Below are 20,780 nucleotides of genomic sequence, written 5' to 3' on the forward strand. Positions count from 1 at the left end.
TGGCAAAATAGATGAGATTAAGGCACAGCGAGTAGGTTGGCGCTATAGAAGCGAAGTGTGTGGATTGGGTTGCAGTAGACCAGAGGAACGAGGTAAGAAGGGGGAGAGCTGATTGAGCGTCTTAAAGCTGATGGACAGGAGTTTCTGTTTGAGGCGGAGGTATATGGGCAACAAATGGAGGGTTTTGAGGAGAGGGGAGGTGTGAGGTGGGGGGGGCAATGATCTGGGCAGCAGAGTGGAATATGGTCTGGAAATGGGTAAGACGGAAGTAAGGGAAACTGAAGCAGTTGTCAATAATAATAATAATGGTGGCATTTATAAAACACTTGCTATGTGGAAAGCACTGTTCTAAGCGCTGGGGAGGTTACATGGTGATCAGGTTGTCCCACAGGGGGCTCACAGTCTTACTCCCCATTTTACAGATGAGGTAACTGAGGCACAGAGAAGCTAAGTGACTTGCCCAAAGGCACACAGCTGACAATTGGCGGAGCCGGGATTTGAGCCCCTGACCTCTGACTCCAAAGCCCGTGCTCTTTCCACTGAGCCACGCTGCTTCTCATATAATGATGGCGTTTGTTAAGTGCTTGCTATGTGCAAAGCACTGTTCTAAGCACTAGGGGGGTTACAAGGTGATCAGGTTGTCCCACATGGGGCTCACAGTCTTAATCCCCATTTTACAGATGAGGTAACTGAAGCTCAGAGAAGTTAATTGACTTGCCCAAGGTCACACAGCAGACATGTGGCGGAGCCGGATTCGAACCCATAGCCTCTGACTCCAAAGCCCGTGCTCTTTCCACTGAGCCACACTGCTTCTCCAATCAATCAATAATATTTATTGAGCTTTTACTGTGTGCAGAGCACTGTACTGAGTGCTCGGGAGAGTACAGTACAGCAGGGTTGGACAACATGTTTTCTGCTCACAAGCTTGCAGTGTAGTGGAGGCAAGAAATGATGAGTGCTTGGATCAGCAAAGTAGCAGTTTGGATGGGGAGGAAAGGGCAATCAATCAATCAGTCAATCGTATTTATTGAGCGCTTACTGTGTGCAGAGCACTGTACTAAGCGCTTGGGAAGTACAAGTTGGCAACATATAGAGACAGTCCCTACCCAACTGTGGGCTCACAGTCTAAAATGGGGAGACAGAGAACAAAACCAAACATACTAACAAAATAAAATAAATAGATATGTACAAGTATAATAAATAGAGTAATAAATATGTACAAACATATATACATATATACAGGTGCTGTGGGGAAGGGAAGGAGGTAAGATGAGGGGGATGGAGAGGGGATTCGAAAGGTGTTGTGAAGGCAGAACTAACAGGATTTGGTAAGATCGAATGAGAGAGATGAATCAAGGATAAAGCTGAGGTTATTAGTTTGTGTGACAGGGATGACAGTGGTTTTTTGTCTAGTTATTGGAAAGGATTTGGGTGGGAAGATGAGGAGTTCTGTTTTCAACATGTTAACTTTGGGGTGTTGGCCGGATGCCCGAACAGAGAGATGTGTTGAAGGCAAGAGGAAATGCAAAACTGCAGAAGAGAGAGAGAGGTCAGGGTTGGAGAAGTCGATTTGTGAGTCATCCACGTGGAGATGATAGTTGAAGTCTTGGGAATGAATGAGTTCTCTAAGGGGTGTGTGTGTAAATGGAGAATAGGAGACTCGGAATCGAGCCTTGAGGGATCCCCACAATCAGAGGGAGTCGATGCCAATTCTCTCTGTCCAGTTGAATTTGCTCAATAGTGACTCAAGTATAGCTTCAAAGAGCTCAGCTTGATTCATCTCAGTAAATTTATCAGCGCGGCTTGTTGAACATCATAAATGCCCATTGTGCAGTAGCAACTCGTTCCTCTTGGTGATCTGTGTATGCTGATTCAGTTTCAGTTGCATTGAGCGCCTTGAAAAGATTGTAGAATTCCACCGAGTCAAACACTTTCTTGGAATCAGTGAGTGAAAAGCAAAACCAATTTAGTGTTCTCGGCACTTTTCTATTTGCTGGTCGAGGAGATGGATGTATTTAATAGTTAAGTACCCTGAGCAAAAAATGGATTGTTTTCTGCTGTTATGCAGTACCTAGTTTTTCCCTAGGATATTAAAGTTCCCTTGTACCATCAACCGATCAATTAATCAATTGATGGTATTTATTGAGTCTTAATTTGTGCAGGACACAGTATTGAGCACTCGGGAGAGTATAATACAGTTGGCAGACACAACTGCTGCCCTGAGCCATTGAGCTTCTTTGGTGCTCAATCAATCAATCAATCGTATTTATTGAGCGCTTACTGTGTGCAGAGCACTGTACTAAGCGCTTGGGAAGTCCAAGTTGGCAACATATAGAGACAGTCATCATCATCATCATCCATCGTATTTATTGAGCGCTTACTGTGTGCAGAGCACTGTACTAAGCGCTTGGGAAGTCCAAGTTGGCAACATATAGAGACGGTCCCTACCCAACAGTGGGCTCGCAGTCTAGAAGGGGGAGACAGAGAACAAAACCAACATATTGACAAAATAAAATAAATAGAATAGATATGTACAAGTAAAACATATAGAGACGGTCCCTACCCAACAGCGGGCTCACAGTCTAGAAATAAATAAGTTTATTTAGTGGCTCAATAAAATACCACTGAATGAAAGACGGGGGACTGGATCTTCCGACTCGGCCGTCCTGTGCCCCACGATACTGCCGACGGTGACGATGATGATGGAGACGTGAAGACGTGCACGTGAAGATGTGCTCAGCTTCCACTTAATTGTAGGGTCCTTTAATTCCCTCATTTTCTGCATGTTATGTCCCCTTTTACACTTGTCACAGCATTCAGTGTGAGACAGGAGGCAGGGAGGTCAGGGAAGAGGCCGATGCAGCGGTCATGGTGGGACATGATGAGTGCTTGTTTCAGTGAGGTGTGGCTAAAGAGGAATGGGTGGATTGTAGAGGTGTTTCAAAGGTTGAACTAATGGGATTTAGTTACAGACTGAATAAGCAGGGTGAATTAATCGAGGACGGCAGGATTACAAGCTCGTGAGACAGGGAGCATAGGGGAGTACCTCCTCCAGGAGGCCTTCCCAGGCTGAGCCCCTTCCTTCCTCTCCCCCTCGTCCCCCTCTCCATCCCCCCCATCTTACCTCCTTCCCTTCCCCACAGCACCTGTATATATGTTTGTACATATTTATTACTCTATTTATTTATTTATTTATTTATTTTGTACATATCTATTCTATTTATTTCATTTTGTTAGTATGTTTGGTTTTGTCTCCCCCTTTTAGACTGTGAGCCCACCGTTGGGTAGGGACTGTCTCTATATGTTGCCAATTTGTACTTCCCAAGCGCTTAGTACAGTGCTCTGCACACAGGAAGCGCTCAATAAATACGATTGATGATGATGATGATGAGTAGTTTACAGTAATTGGAAAGTCTGGAGGAGGGCAGGGTTTGGATGGGAAGATGAGGAATGAGTGTAGCTTCTAGGAGAAATTGTCAGTTTTCCACAAATGGCACTACATCCCTTATCGCAATAAAACCAATGCCAGAATTTTGTTCATTCATTCATTCAATTGCATTTATTGAGCGCTTACTGTGTGCAGAGCACTGTACTAAGCGCTTGGGAAGTACAAGTTGGCAACATGTAGAGACGGTCCCTACCCAACAGTGGGCTCACAGTCTAGAAGAGTGGGCTCACAGTCTAGAAGAGTGGGCTCACAGTTCCCTACTTAACAAGGAATAGTTGATAATAATAATAATGATAATAATAATGATGGTGTTTGTTAAGTGCTTACTATGTGCCAAGCACTGTTCTAAGCACTGGGGTAGATACAAGATAATCAGGTTGTCCCACGTTGGGCTCACAGTCTTCACCCCCACTTTACAGATGAGGTGACTGAGGCACAGAGAAGCTAAGTGACTTGCCTAAAGTCACACAGCTGATAAGTGGCGGAGCCAGGATTAGAACCCATGACCTCTGACTCCCAAGCCCGTCCTCTTTCCACTATGCCATGCTCTTTCTCTAATTGATCAGTGCTCTCCTAAGCAGTAAGCTTCCTGAATCTCTTTGTTTTGCATTTGTCCAATGCTTCTTGATTCCTTGTTTCTTTGAGAACAATCAACCAATCAGTTGTATTCATTGAGCACTTGCCGTGTGCAGAGCACTGGACTAAACTCTTGGGAGAGTAGCAGCGTGGCTCAGTGGAAAGAGCATGGGCTTTGGAGTCAGAGGTCATGGGTTCGAATCCTGGCTCCGCCACGTCTGCTGTATGACCTTGGGCAAGTCACTTAACTTCTCTGAGCCTCAGTTACCTCATCTGTAAAATGGGGATTAAGACTGTGAGCCCCATATGGGACATATTAGAGAAGCGGTGTGGCTCACTGGAAAGAGCACGGGCTTTGGAGTCAGAGGTCATGGGTTCGAATCTCGGCTCTGCCACTTGCCACTTAGCTGTGTGACTTTGGGCAAGTCACTTCTCTGTGCCTCAGTTCCCTCATCTGTAAAATGGGATGAAGACTGTGAGCCCCATGTGGGACAACCTCATCACCCTGTATCCCCCCAGCACTTAGAACAGTGCTTTGCACATAGTAAGTGCTTAATAAATGCCGTTATTATTATTATTATTATTAGAAATGCTATCATTATTATTATTATTATTATTATTATTATTATTATTATTACAGTATGACAGAGTTGATAGACACGTTCCCTGCTCACAACAAGGTTACAGTCTGGAGGATAAACATTTCTGAGTACATCTGGTGAGGAAGTTTGCTTATTACGATTGCTTATATAATCAATTAATTTTATTTTCTGAGCACTTAGTCTGTGCAGGGCACTCAACTGGGGAAGCATAATACATAGCAGTAGTAGACATGATCCCTGCTTACAGCCTATGGCTTAATGATTCTTTTGACCTTTTTCCGTTATGTCATGTGCTGTTGCAGGTAATAAATGTGGTCTAAGGTAGAGGTCCCATTTTCTGAGTATGGTGATATTTAGGCATACTTTTTGCAACAAGGCATAATGGGTTGAAGGCCATGACTGTGTTCATTTTGGCTACATTAGACCTCGATTGACAGATGCATATTCAAAATCCTTACCACTCCGAACCCCAGCAAAACACCCTACTGAGGAAGAAAGGTAGGATTTTTTGGAGGGTTGAATCTGAATTAAAGCAAAATGGCTGTGGCATTGGACTAGCAAGAAAAGTTCTGTGATCATTAGAGCTTCATATAGCAGTGAAAGCAATTTTCTTGAACTGAGTTTCTGTATGCCCACTGCTTCAACTACTATTTGCCGATGATATCTCCCCACCCAAACTTCATCCTCCCCTTGTCATTTCCATCACTGTAGACAACAACACTGTCCTCCCTGTGTCACAAGCCCATACCCTTGACATTATCCTTGTCTCATCACTTTCATTCAACCCATATATTCAATCTGTCACCAGATCCTACCAGTTATACCTCCCCGCCTCTTCCTCTCCATCCAAACTGCTACCAGGCTGACCCAAGCATTTATCATTTCCCACCTTTACTACAGCATCAACCTCCCCGCCTCTTGTCTCTTCCCAATTCAGTCCATTCTTCACTCTGCTGCCCAGACCATTTTTCGTAAAAAAAAAAGTTCAGTCCACATCACCCTATTCCTCAAGAACCTCCACTAGTTACCCATCCTCCTCTTCATCAAATAGAAATTGGCTTTAAAGCCCTGAGTCAACTTTATCGCTCCTACCTGACGTCCCTGATCTATTATAAGACCAACCGACCCACTTCACTCCTCCATCCCCAGCCTCATCTCCTTCTGCGACTTTAACAGCCCACGGAGTGTAATGGAGCAGGAGGACAAGGCACATGGACACTTGTCTTTCAGAGATTATTCTCGATGACCAATTTTGACTGGGCTTCTCTTCCACCATCTGTTTCTTGGTGAATTGGGTTCTATTTCCTAGTTTGTTATCCCTCTCGATGCTGCATATCTGTCTCAGCATTAATGTGGAGAGTGGTATCATTGGTGAAGGTTTCTGACCAAAAGACCATTTTGAAGGCATTCGTTCTGTGAGGTGGACAGCGCTAAAATAGTGGATAGAGTCAGGAGGTCATGAGTTCTAATCCAGGCTCCGCCACTTGTCTGCCGTATGACCTTGGACAAGTTACTTAACTTCTCTGGACCTCAGTTACCTCATCTATAACATGGGGATTGAGACTGTGAACCCCACTTGGGACAAGGGACTTGCTTGTATCCACTCCAGCGCTTAGTACAGTGCCTTCTAGACTGTGAGCCTGTTGTTCGGTAGGGACCGTCTCTATATGTTGACGACTTGTACTTCCCAAGCGCTTAGTACAGTGCTCTGCACTCAGTAAGCACTCAAAAAATACGATTGAGTAAATGAATGAACGAATGCCTGGCACATAGTAAGCACTTAAATACCATAATTATTAATTTATATTATTACTGAAACAGACCTGTCTAACATAGGAACGGGTCACAGTAGTTAGCAAGTCATCAGCATACAGTGCTTTGCGCACAGTATGCACTCAATAAATATGAATGAATGCCTGACACATAGTAAGCACTTAACAAATACCATAATTATTAATTTATATTATTATTGAAACAGAGCTGTCTAACATAGGAATGGGTCTCAGCAGTTAGCAAGTCAACAGCATACGGTGCTTTGCACACAGTAAGCGCTCAATAAATATGAATGAATGAATGAACAGCATGCTGACTCACTATTGTACTGAAACAACAGTATTATTCTGAAGTTACTTCAGGGTATATAGTTTTGGAATCCTTTTAATGGATTTTGAAGTTACAAGTGCCTTGGACGCCCTTCCGAAAATGAATGAAGGAGTAATGACCAGAAGTGAGCTTGCTGTAGCTGTGTGAGAAAGGTAACTTTCTTTTCTGTTATCGAACATTTCTATAGATGGCAAGTATGTTTTGAAAAAAAAAAATAGGAAAGCACAGTCATTAATTCCACAGGCTGTATTCTTCTGTTGACAAGAATGGGAAATATGTGCTGAAATTGTGAACAAAGGACTAATTCCTTCAATATCTATTAACCTACATCCCTCAACACCTTGCGCTCTTAGCACAAAATGGAAAACTTCCAAAGAGACATAGGTTGTAGAACCGTAACCTTTACTTTTCAACAACATGGTTCGTTATATTTTCCTGTATTAATCTAGACTCTAAGAAACTTGAGCACTGCTCAGGAAAATAATAAATGAAATTTTTGGATCTCTGCTACTGATTCTTTTGAAATAATTTGAAATCATTTCATGAGAAGCACTAAACTCGGGTTTTTATTAACATTTTTGTAGCACTGTTATATAGGGTAGTAAAAAATGGGTTGTAATCACCAGATACAGGTAGGGGTGGCTGTGTAGATTGCATTTGCCAGGTTGGCCATCTGGTTTGGTAACCACTGCATGTCATAACGTACCTAAGAGCATTGGAACCGGAGCTGGAAGAAATAGTTTGTGTTTTTGGCTCTGCTATTAATTAGATTTGCCCTCACGGGTAAGTTCATAAATCATATTGGATCCTATTTTTACTGCCTGCTTAATGGGGATAATCATGTTGTTGCAACCACATAGCTTAACCTTGTCCAGACTTTCAGGTGTGGATTTTTCCATCCGCTGGAGAATACTGGATGTTATCTGACAGGAAGCCATAAATAGCCAGCTGAGCAAAGATGGGTTGCTTTTCCACTTCCCTACTCCTCCCCCTAGATTACTGACAATTCCCAAGAGTTTGGACTAGCTAGGGTTAGGGTACTCAGGCATCTGGTTTTATACCAGGTTGTCCAGTTTTCAGCTGGTCTGTCCCCAATTTGATGGGGAATCCCCACCAAACACCTCCAAGTCTGGCATTTTTCTTTTCAGAAACGGTGTTTCCTGAAGCATTGGGATATGCTTTAGTTTCCTCCACTGTCTCTCTTGGTATATTATCGTTCTTATGGTATTTGTGAAGTGCTTACCAGGTGCCAAACACTGTTTTAAGTGCAGTAGTAGGGACAAGTGAATCAGGCTGGACACAGTCCCTATCCCACGTGGGTCCCACAGTCTACGTAGCTCTGAGAACAGGCATTTAATATCCCCATTTTTATAGACAATAAAAGGAAGCACGGAGAAGATGTAAACTCATTTTGGGCAGTGGATGTGTCCGTTTATTGCTGTATTGTACTCTCCCAAGCGCTTAGTTCAGTGATTTGCACACAGTAAGTATATAGTTGAAGTTAAGTGACTTACCCAAGGTCACACCACAGGCAACTGGAAAATCTGGGATTAGAGCACAGTTCCTCTTACTCTCAAGCCCTGTACTCTTTCTAGCAGGCCATGCTGCTACAATAAAACTTTTTTCTGTGTGTCATTTCTAAACGTTTGGGGATGTCTAGTGATCCCCTATTTTTTTTCTTCAAGTCTCCTGGTTCTGCAGACCAGATATCATTCATCTGCCATATGGACCATCACTGCAGATTTATTGGCTAGTAATTGAGCTCTTTAAGAAGTCTGGAGTGTGGAGTCCATCCCCAAGATTTAAGGGAATCTAAAAGGGACAAGCAAGCAACCCCAAATGGTGGAATTGTACAGCAGTCAATGGAGTAGGAGCATCTAGGCACGTCATAAAAACAAAATGAGCCATCCTATGATTAATTATGTAGATGAAAAATAAACAGAAATATGAGCTCTATGGGAACTGTGCCATGGCCAGTAAATTGTGTGATTCATCATCATCAATTGTATTTATTTAGCGTTTACTGTGTGCAGAGCACTGTACTAAGCGCTTGGGAAGTACAAGGTGGCAACATATAGAGACAGTCCCTACCCTACAGTGGGCTCACAGTCTAAAAGGGGGAGACAGAGAACAAAACCAAACATGCTAACAAAATAAAATAAATAGAATAAATAGATTAAGGAACACCTCTTGGACAAGGTGACTGTAGGAAAGATTTGAAAATGGGGAGGTTGCAAGAGAGAAGTGGCATAGCATAATGGAAAAAAGTACAGCCTGGGAGTCAGAGAACCTGGTTCTGATCCCATCTCTGCCAGTTGCCTGGTGTGTGACCTTGGACAAGTCACTTAACTAATCTATGCATCCGTTACTTCATCTGTGAAACTGGTGTTAGACTGTGAGCCCACTGTTGGGTAGGGACTGTCTCTATATGTTGCCAATTTGTACTTCCCAAGCGCTTAGTACAGTGCTCTGCACATAGTAAGCGCTCAATAAATACGATTGATGATGATGGTGGTGTTCAGTACCTGTTTGCCCTTCTGAGCCCAATGTGTGACAGGAACTGTGTTCAACAACAACAATAATAATAATAATAATAATAATAATAATGGTGGTATTTGTTAAGCATTTACTATGTGCAGAGCACTGTTCTAAGTGCTGGGGGGGATACAAGGTGATCAGGTTGTCCCACTTGGGGCTCACAGTCTTAATCCCCATTTTACAGATTGAGGGAACTGAGGGCACAGAGAAGTTAAGTGGCTTGCCCAAGGTCACACAGCTGACAAGTGGCGGAGCGGGGATTCAAACCCATGACCAATCAATCAGTCAGTTCAGTTCAGAACCAAATCAAATCAATCAGTTCAATCAATGTCGTATTGAGCGCTTACTATATTCAGAACACTGTATTAAGTGCTTGAGAGAGTACGATAAGGTAATTAACTTGTATCGACACATAATAAGCGCTTAACAAATATTCTCCTTCTTCCCCTTCCTTTTCCTTCCCTTCCCTCGCCTCCTCTTCCCTTTCCTTCCCTTCTGTTTCTTCCCCTTCCCTCCAAATGAGCAGCCAAAGAGATGCACTCACAAAATGGCATATGCATATAGATTGTGTTGTTGAAACCATCAGGAAGAAAAGGCCATTATTATTTACAGAAACCAACAAAGCAACATTCAAGTTCTGCATGCTGTAATTTCATGCAATCTGAACTTAATTTGTACGTAATATACTTTCCCGAGCAATTAGTACAGTGCTCTGCCCACAGTAAACTCTCAGTACCATTGATTGAATAATGGATATTTGTTCTTTAAACCACTGTCTATCATTTGAATGTTGCTAAACCTGAATTTGATTATTTGATCGGGTTCAAACCCAGTGGAACTCTAAAGGTTTCGAACAGGAGGGTTTTTGTTGTTGTTGTTGTTTTTGTTTGTTGTTGTGCTGTTTGTTTTGAATCAGGAAACAGCATGGTCTACAGGACAGAGCTTGAGCCTGGGAGTCAGAAGGACCTGGGTTCTAATCCTGACCCTGCCATTTGTCTGTTGTATATATGTTTGTACGTATTTATTACTCTATTTTATTTGTACATATTTATTCTATTTATTTCATTTTGCACATACGTTTTGTTTTGTTGTCTGTCTCCCCCTTCTAGACTGTGAGCCTACTGTTGGGTAGGGACCGTCTCTAGATGTTGCCAATTTGTCCTTCCCAAGCGCTTAGTACAGTGCTCTGCACACAGTAAGCGCTCAATAAATACGATTGAATGAATGAATGAATGTTGTGTGACCTTGAGGAAATCACTTAACTTTAGAGAGGAAGCATGGCCTAGTGGCAAGAGCACGGGCTTGGGAGTCAGAGGTTGTGGGTTCTAATCCTGCCTCCACCACTTATCAGCTGTGTGACTTTGGGCAAGTCACTTAACTTCTCTGTGCCTCAGTTACCTCATCTGTAAAATGGGGATTAAGTCTGTGAGCCCCACGTGGGACAACCTGATCACCTTGTACCTACCCCAGCGTTTAGAGCAGTTCTTGGCACATAGTATGCACTTAACATACCATCATCATTATTATTTTTTTTAATGAGCTACAGCAATCTTTCAAACAAGAAAAAAATACTGTGGCTTTGGGTTCTCATGGGACATGACTTCATGACTGCCCAGGGAGAGTAGACATGCAAGTTGCACATTTTTTTCTAAGGAGCTGGGTGATGAGTTGAAACAATTGAGAAGACCTTCTCCATCTTTGTTGTTTGGTAATAATTCCTAAATTGTGTCACAGGAAAGATCAGTATTTCACTGTAGACAATGAATTCCACGGTATCCAATGCATTTCCCTGTATTCAGTGAATTTCACTGGAACAGTTCTAATTCCAAAGAATATCATACCTGAATATACTTTTTTTTTATGGCATTTGTTAAGCACTTACTATGTGCAGAGCACTGTTCTAAGTGCTGGGGGGGGGGGTTTACATGGTGATCAAATTGTCCCACGTGGGGCTCACAGTCTTAATCCCCATTTTGCAGATGAGGTAACTGAGGCTCGGAGAAGTTAAGTGACTTGCCCAAGGTCACCCAGCAGACATGTGGCAGAGTCGGCATTCGAACCCATGACCTCTGATTCCAAAGCCCGTGCTCTTTCCACTGAGCCACGCTGCTTCTAGGACACTTATACTTGTACACTTCTGTGAGTCTGTGAGCTGCATATGCGACAGGAATTGTGTCCGACTTGATTAACTTGTATCTACCCCACCGCTTAGAACAGTGGTTGACACATAGAAAGTGCTTAATAAATACATCAATAATAATAGTAATAAGAAGAATGAAAAATCTGAAAAACAGACACCCAAAATAGTTTCTGCTCTACATTACCGAAGGATCAGTAAGTCAACGTTGTGTCTTCTTTCAGAGGTTGACTCTTAGAAAGGAAAAGTTAATTGTTTCTAGGCCTGCTGCCCATTACAAATTCATTCACAAATTCTTTAAACACTGTCAGTTTAATTTGTTATTTCTCCCGGAGAAAACGCATTTCTGGTGTCACTGTCAGCCTTTGTGCTTCTCACCTTGGTAAGGCGTATTACAAAGAATGCTTTGTAAGAGCTGTTCATCACTGTCACTTAAGAAATCATCTTGGTGAAACTCTTAGATGTGGATCGGAGGTGATGCCGGTGGTTTGATCATACGAGATGGAAAATTTATATCAAATCAAGTTCATCAAGCAGCCGACACCACCGGTAATGAAAATCAGAGGATTTCAATGGCCTCTTGTGAACACATCGCTACCATCCCTTGAGGTCATACAATTGTTTTTGAGGAGCCAACCTAATTCAGATACATTTTTAAAATTCTACAGAACTCGGGTCTTTAGTTCATTTGTAATTTGAAATCCTTCTCTTCACCATAAATACCACCTGACAGGTCTTAACTAAAAGTGAATGACAGCAATAGTAGCTTACTTAAAAGAGTAAAAGGGAATGCATATTTATGAGTTCCTAGAGTTTACGGACTTCAGAACTCGAGGTGACATAATGCCTTGAGTGCTTATCTGGCAATTTTACTTTGACTTGACATCACTGAAAAAAGGAAGAGGTGGGCAAAATAATGTGTCTGGGTTGAAGCTTATTTGATGTAAAGGAATTAAAGCCCATTATTATGATTATTCTAATAGCATTATTATAATAGCATTTACTGTGTGTTGAGAACTAAGCTATGAGGTAAAGTTATTCAGGTTGGATACAATCCCTCTACCACATGGGGCTCACAGTATAAGTAGGAGGGAGAGCAAGTATACAATGCAGGAAAGACAGAAAGATCTGATATAATAATAATAATAATAATAATAATAATGTTGGTATATGTTAAGCACTTACTATGTGCCAAGCACTGTGTTGGTTAGTAATGCTTCATCCCCATTTTAGAGAAGCAACGTGGCTCAGTGGAAAGAGCACGGGCTTTGGAGTCAGAGGTCATGGGTTCGAATACCGGCTCCACCACATCTCTGCTGTGTGACCTTGGGCAAGTCACTTAACTTCTCTGAGCCTCAGTTACCTCATCTGTAAAATGGGGATTAAGACTGTGAGCCCCACGTGGGACAACCTGATCACTTTGTATCCCCCCCAAGCGCTTAGAACAGTGCTTTGCACATAGTAAGCGCTTAACAAATGCCAACATTATTATTATTATTAATGCAGAGATACTACAAAACGGAGTTGTAGTTTGTTAGTTATTTAACGTGAGGAGGCACATGGTGAGCCTAGATGAGCTACCTTGTCATGGATACTGGTTCTTACATTTTAACTCATGTATCCTGGAGAAAATAGCCAGTTGACTTCCTTATTCAATCCCCCAACGAACTCTATCTGAAGACAATCCTAAATACTACTTTTAAAAAAACTACTGAGAACAATTATTTATAATTATAAATGGTTGGAGGAACCCAACTGAAAATTCAGGGAAATCCAAATTTTACCCGGGTTTAGCTCCTTGTGGACAGGGAACTTGTCTACTAACTCTGTTATAGAGTACTCTTCCAAGTGCTTAGTTCACTGATCTAAACATAGTAAGCATTCCATAAATACCCTTGATTTTTTTTTTTTTTGGTATATATTAAACGCTCACTATGTGTCAAGCACTGTTTTAAGTGCTGGGCAAGATACAAGAGAAGCAGTGTGGCTCAGTGGAAAGAACCCGGGCTTGAGAGTCAGAGGTCATGGGTTCTAATCCTGGCTTTGCCACTTACCAGCTTGTGTGACTTCGGGCAAATCACTTCACTTCTCTGGGCCTCAGTTCCCTCATCTCTAAAATGGGGGTGAAGACTGTGAGCCCCATGTGGGACAACCTGATTACCTTGTATCTACCCCAGCGCTTAGAACAGTGATTGGCACATAGTAAGCACTTAACAAATACCAACATTGTTATTTATTATTATTATACAAGTAAATCGGGGTGGATAAAGTCCCTGTTCCACATAGGGCTCACAGTCTAAGTAGGAGGAAGAACAGGTAGTGAATCCCCATTTTGCAGTGGAAGACATTGAAGCACAGAGAGTTAAAATGTGGCAGGCATGCGGCAGAGCCGGAATTATAACCCAGACCCTCTGGCTCCCAGGCCTGTGCTTTACCCACTAGGCCATGAGATAATAAAATAATAATAATAATGATGGCATTAATTAAGTGCTTACTGTGTGCAAAACACCGTTCTAAGCGCTGGGGAGGTTCCAAGGCGATCAGGTTGTCCCACGGGGGGCTCACAGTCTTAATCCCCATTTTATAGATGAGGGAACTGAGGCCCAGAGAAGTGAAGTGACTTGCCCAAAGTCACACAGCTGACAATTGGCGGGGTCAGGATTTGAACCCATGACCTCTGACTCCAAAGCCCGGGCTCTTTCCGTCGCTTATGCACCATACCCATACCCCACCATACACCATACCCTGTGTTGTACATATTTATTACTCTATTTATTTATTTAATTATTTTACTTGTACATTTCTATCCTATTTATTTTATTTTGTTGGTATGTTTTGGTTCTGTTCTCTGTCTCCCCCCTTTTAGACTGTGAGCCCACTGTTGCGTAGGGGACCGTCTCTATGTGTTGCCAATTTGTACTTCCCAAGCGCTTAGTACAGTGCTCTGCACATAGTAAGCGCTCAATAAATACGATTGATTGATTGATTGATTGGCAGCCAATTTAGGACCAGTTGCGCTACGCTGGTTCTGTGCTTCCCTTTCCCCCACCCCTTAGTGAATTTCTCTGAAAGGATGGGGCCTGTTCCTCCAATCTGGGCATCTGTGGGAGGAAATTGCTTCCTTCTGCCATCCTGGGCACCTGTGAGAGGAAGTACTCCCTTCTGCCACGCCCGGCACCCATGGGAGGATGTGCTCCCTTCTCTTCTTAACTGTGTGGGTCCAGCATTCATTTTTTTTCCTTCATTCAATCACAGTTATTGAACACTCACTGTGTGCAGAGCACTGAGAAGCAGCGTGGCTCAGTGGAAAGAGCCCGGGCTTTGGAGTCAGAGGTCAGGGGTTTGAATCCCGGCTCCGCCACGTGTCTGCTGTGTGACCTTGGGCAAGTCACTTAGCTTCTCGGAGCCTCAGTTACCTCATCTGTAAAATGGGGATTCATCATCATCATCATCAATCGTATTGATTGAGCGCTTACTGTGTGCAGAGCACTGTACTAAGCGCTTGGGAAGTCCAAGTTGGCAACATATAGAGACAGTCCCTACCCAACAGTGGGCTCACAGTCTGAAAGGGGGAGACAGAAAACAAAACCAAACATACTAACGAAATAAAATAAATAGAATAGATATGTACAAGTAAAATAAATAAATAGAGTAATAAATATGTACAAACATATAATAATAATAATAATGTTGGCATTTGTTAAGCGCTTACTATGTGCAAAGCCCTGTTCTAAGCGCTGGGGGGATACAAAGTGATCAGGTTGTCCCACGTGGGGCTCACAGTCTTAATCCCCAGCTCACACTCTTAACTTCTCTGTGCCTCAGTTTCCTCATCTGTAAAATAGAGATTAAGACTGTGAGCCCCACGTGACACAACTTGATCACCTTGTATCCACCCCCAGCGCTTAGAACAGTGCTCTGCACATAGTAAGCGCTTAACAAATGCCATTATTATTTATTATTATTACTAAGCACTTGGGAGAGTACAATATAACAATGAACAGACACATTCCCTGCCCACAATGAGTTTACAATCCAGCACCTTCCCCAAACTTCAGCACAGTCAATCCATCACCAATAGTTTTTGAGCACCTGCTGAGTACAGAGCACACAGTAAGCGCTCAATAAATATGATTGATGGTGTACTAAGAGCTTGGGAGAAGCAGTGAAGCTCAATGGAGAAGCTCAGTAGAGCTCAGTAGAGAAGTAGCGTGGCTCAGTGGAAAGAGCCCGGGCTCGGGAGCCAGAGGTCATGGGTTCTAATCCCGACTCTGCCACCTGTCAGCTGTGTGACTTTGGGCAAGTCACTTAACCTCTCTGAGCCTCAGTTACCTCATCTGTAAAATGAGGATTAAGACTGTGAGCCCCACATGGGACAACCTGATCACTTTATATCCCCCCCTCCAGTGCTTAGAAAAGTGCTTGGCACATAGTATGTGCGTAACAAATGCCATCATGATCCCTGCCCTAAACGAACAGACTATCATACAAGGGAGGCAGACCTAAAATACATTACCAATCACAGGGGCCGGGCAGTTGGATCTACTTAAGTGTTTGGATGGAGCAGAAATGCTAAATAGGCAGAAGGGATAATCAGCATGGTAATTTAGTTTAGATTTAATCTGGAAAGGTCTCCTAAAAGAGATGCGATTTCTGAAGATCTTTGAGGAGGGGGAGAGCCGCTGTCTGTCAGATATGAAAATGAGAGGAATATGTTGTTGGGGGGAGGATGTGAGCAAGAGGTCAGTGGCAGGAGAAGCAAGACTGAGGCACAGTGAGTAGATTAATTTGAAAGGGGTGAAGAGTGTGAGCTGGGGTACAGTAGGAAGAGAGAGTGGATGTAGGAGGAAGAGAATTCATAGAGGACTTAAAGCCAATGATCAGAAGTTGCCAGTTGCTTAGAAAGGGTGGAAGAGCAGTGTGGCTTCAGCCTCCTTAGGTGGAAGAGTCATCCTCATGGGGGATGATAGAGAAGCTCTCCCTCTCTACCACAAGTATCTCCCTCCCCTTTCCAACCTGGGGAGAAGAACTTTTCTGTGCTTCCAAGGGAGCGTGTCCATTGGAAGCAACTGTTACTGTACCTTCATAGTAGTAATAACAATAATAATGATGGTATTTGTTAGGCGCTTACTGTTACTGCTCTAAGCGCTGGGGTAGATCCAAGGCAATCAGGTTGTCCCACGTGGGGCTCACAGTCTTAATCTCCATTTTACAGAGGAGGAAACTGAGGCACAGAGAAGTGACTTGTCCAAAGTCACACAGCTAAGTGGTGTAGCCGAGCTTTGAACCCACGACCTCTGACTCCCAAGCCCGTGATCTTTCCACGGAGCCACGCTGCTTCTCCAGTGGGGCACTGGCTCATGAAACATCCTGAGTGGGGCAACGTGCCTTAGGATGTACGGCAAATGGAGCTTGTTACTAAATAGCACGAGGCCCCAGAGCCTAAAACATATGGGGTTTACAACTCAAAATCTGTAATCGGAAACCGCTTGTGCTAAGAAGGACTCCTAGGGGGCAAGGCCAGATGCCACTCTGGCACAGAGTTTTGTGCTCCCTCCAGCAGAGCAGCGCAGACACAAGATAAAACGGTTCCCCTCCTAAGGGAATCAGGAAGTGGTGCATTGCAGGGAGAGTTGGAGTTGCGAAGCCAACGTGTTTGCCGTTTTATTTGCTGTGGTTCTGAGGCAGATAGGATGCTGTCTCAATCCCCAGTCTCGATTGGTTTCCACCGGCAGAAGGGCGGGGGGGGGGGATCCAGGCTAAGCGCTCAATAAATATGATTGATGACTCCAGAAGACCGTGGGTCTGCGGGAACATTGAGTGGGTCGGCTAGCTCTGTCCTATTTTATGACCTGGGATCTAGTTTGGGGAAGTGTGGCAGGGAAGCTGGAACATGCTGGGCCCTCAGAGGGACTGATAATTAGGCAGGTTTCCTCTAGGGCTTTCAAGTCTGGGATAAACTTAACTCATACGTGAGGCCTGTGGTGGCTCAGAGGGAAAGTAACAGCCCTGAAAGGCTGGAGGCCTGGGTTCTAATCCCCTCTCTGGTATGAGAGTTGAAAAAAAGATTGTAAAGACCTAGGAGGGTCTAGAATAGACCACCTAAGAGTGCTGAGATAAAATTTCAAGCGCTTAGTACAGTGCTCTGCACATAGTAAGCGCTCAGTAAATAAGATTGATGATGATGATGATACCCTTCGCCTGGTCAACCTCCTGTAAGGTAAAAATGAAATAATAATGGTATTTTTAATGGTATTTATTAAGCGCTTACTATTTGCCAAGCACCGTTCTAAGCACTGGGGCACAAGGTAATTAGGTTGTCCCATGTGGGGCTCACAGTCTTAATCCCCATTTTACAGATGAGGTAACTGAGGCCCAGAGAAGTTAAGTGACTTGCCCAAAGTCACACAGCTGACAAGTGGCAGAGGCGGGATTAGAACCCATGACCTCTGACTCCCCCTTTTAGACTGTGAGCCCACTGTTGGGTAGGGACTGTCTCTATATGTTGCCAACTTGTACTTCCCAAGTGCTTAGTACAGTGCTCTGCACACAGTAAGTGCTCAATAAATACGATTGATGATGATGATGATGATGATGACTCCCAAGTCCAGGCTCTTTCCACTAAGCCACGCTGCTTTGTAGTTGTTGAGCGCTTACTATGTGCCAGGCACTGTACTAAGCACTGGGGTGGATACAAGCAAATTGGGTTGGACACAGTTCCTGTCCTTCATGGGCCTCACGGTCTTATTCCCCATTTTGCAGATGAGGTAACTTGAGACACAGAGAAGTAAAGTGACATGCCTAAGGTCACACAGCAGACAAGTGGCGGGGCTGGTATTAGAACCCATGACCTTCTGAATCCCAGGTCTGGCTTCTGTCCACTGCGCCATGAAATATAACACTCCCTTGGCAATTATTTTTATTTTCAGAGCTCAACCTCATTGTGCTTTGGCTCCTGTCACTGTCCCAGCATTTAGTACTGTGCCTGGCACATAATAATAATAATAATAATGGCCTTTATTAAGCGCTTACTATGTGCAAAGCACTGTTCTAAGCGCTGGGGGGGATACAAGGTGATCAGGTTGTCCCACACGGGGCTCACAGTCTTAATCCCCATTTTCCAGATGAGTTAACTGGGGCTCAGAGAAGTTAAGTGACTTGCCCAAGGTCACACAGCAGACATGTGGCAGAGCCAGGATTCAAACCGTTGACCTCTGACTCCAAAGCCCGTGCTCTTTCCAGTGTGCCATGCTACTTCTCTAAGTAAGTGCTTAACAAATACTATTATTATTATTATTATTATTATCATTATTATTATTCCCATGGTTTGGAAGTGCTGTCTATTTACATCCATCTGATGAGGGAAGGAAGAGAGGGAAAGATGGACAAAGAGAGGCTCACCCTTCTTCTGAATTTCAAGTGCTTGCTCTCTGGGAGCAGGAAAGGTGTCTACCAACTCCGTAGTGCTCAGAACAGTTCTGTGCACAAACTAAGCACTTCATTAATGTGATCGGTTGATGAATTTGTGTAGCTTGATTGACTCTCATTTTCAAATGGTTATCTGAAATGGAGTAGGCCTTTTTCTTTTGGAAAATGTAAATTTCTGGCCCCCCTCTCAGGGTCACACCTGGAGAGTTCCCAATAGTTTACCAGTCATGACTACGGGAGGGAGAGTGAAGCGGAGGCCTACCCGTTCCAATCCTAGCTTGGGCAGTGGCTGGCGAGTGGAAGACAATCGGCCACAAGTCAAAACTCAGGTATGCTGGGCAGCAGTGCCATGGGAGAGAGTCGAGGGCGGAGACTCGAGTTTTCTGCGCGGAAGGCAGCGACGGTAAAAACCACTTCTGTATTTTTACCAAGAAAACTCTATGGATACACTACCAGGAAAATTGCAGATGGAAATGGGGCGTTCTGGGAGAGATGTGTTTGTGGCGGTCACGACTCGACAGCATAAGACAACAACAACAATTTCTGGCCAAGCCTCCTACTCTCCCTCAGTCCCTTGATTATTTATTTATTTATTTATTTATTTATTTATTTTATTTGTGCTTATCTATTCTATTTATTTTATTTTGTTAGTATGTTTTGTTCTCTGTCTCCCCCTTTTAGACTGTGAGCCCACTGTTGGGTTGGGACTGTCTCTATATGTTGCCAATTTGTACTTCCCAAGCGCTTAGTACAGTGCTCTGCACATAGTAAGCGCTCAATAAATACGATTGATGATGATGATGATGATGATGCTCTGCTACAATGGACTGCTAATTATTGGGTGATTGCAGGGAATATGTCTACCAACCCTGTTGTATTGTACTCTTCCAAGTGCTTAGTACAGTTTTATTGAGCACGCAGCGAGTGCTCCATAAAAGTGATGGATGGATTGATTGTCATAACTGAGCACACCTACAAGAGAGAAGAGTCATGCCTTTTACTTTAATTATGTGTTTCCAAGTGTCTAGTCTCTGCACTCAGCAGGTGTTCAGAAAGTGCTGTCCTTTGTGATGATCATTGTCGAGTGATATCCCAACGTCCATCCCTTTCCTGAATAACTGTCACTAAAATCAATCAATCAGTGATATTGATTGAATACTTACTGTGTGCAGAGCACTGTACTAAATCCTTTGGAAAGTGTAAGAGTTGATAGACATGATCCCTGCCCACAGACTACAGGGAGCAAGCAGCTTCTCTTAAAGGAAAGAATACGGGCTTGGGAGGCAGAGGTTGTGGGTTCTAATCTCGCCTCTGCCACTTGTCAGCTGTGTGACTTTGGGCTAGTCACGTCACTTCCCTGTGCCTCAGTTACCTCATCTGTAACAGTTACCTCATCTGTAAAATGGGGATGAAGCCTGTGACCCCCACATGGGACAGCCTTATTACTTTGTATCTACACCAGTGCTTAGAAGGCCCTAGGCCCTACTGAGGACTCACCTCCTCCAGGAGGCCTTCCCAGACTGAGCCCCTTCCTTCCTCTCCCCCTTGTCCCCCCTCCATCCCCCCATCTTACCTCCTTCCCTTCCCCACAGCACCTGTATATATGTATATATGTTTGTACATATTTATTACTCTATTTAGTTATTTATTTCACCTGTACATATCTATTCTATTTATTTTATTTTGTTAGTATGTTTGGTTTTGTTCTCTGTCTCCCCCTTTTAGACTGTGAGCCCACTGTCGGGTAGGGACTGTCTCTATATGTTGCCAACTTGGACTTCCCAAGTGCTTAGTACAGTGCTCTGCACACAGTAAGCGCTCAATAAATACGATTGAGTGATTGATTGATTAGAACAGTGCTTGGCACATAGTAAGTGCTTAACAAATGCCATCATTATTATTATTATTATTATCTTCAAGGAAATAATAGAGTTCACTGAGGCTTTTC

The sequence above is a fragment of the Tachyglossus aculeatus genome, chromosome 4 (genome assembly GCF_015852505.1).
Source record: "Tachyglossus aculeatus isolate mTacAcu1 chromosome 4, mTacAcu1.pri, whole genome shotgun sequence".
NCBI classification, from domain to species: Eukaryota; Metazoa; Chordata; class Mammalia; order Monotremata; family Tachyglossidae; genus Tachyglossus; species Tachyglossus aculeatus.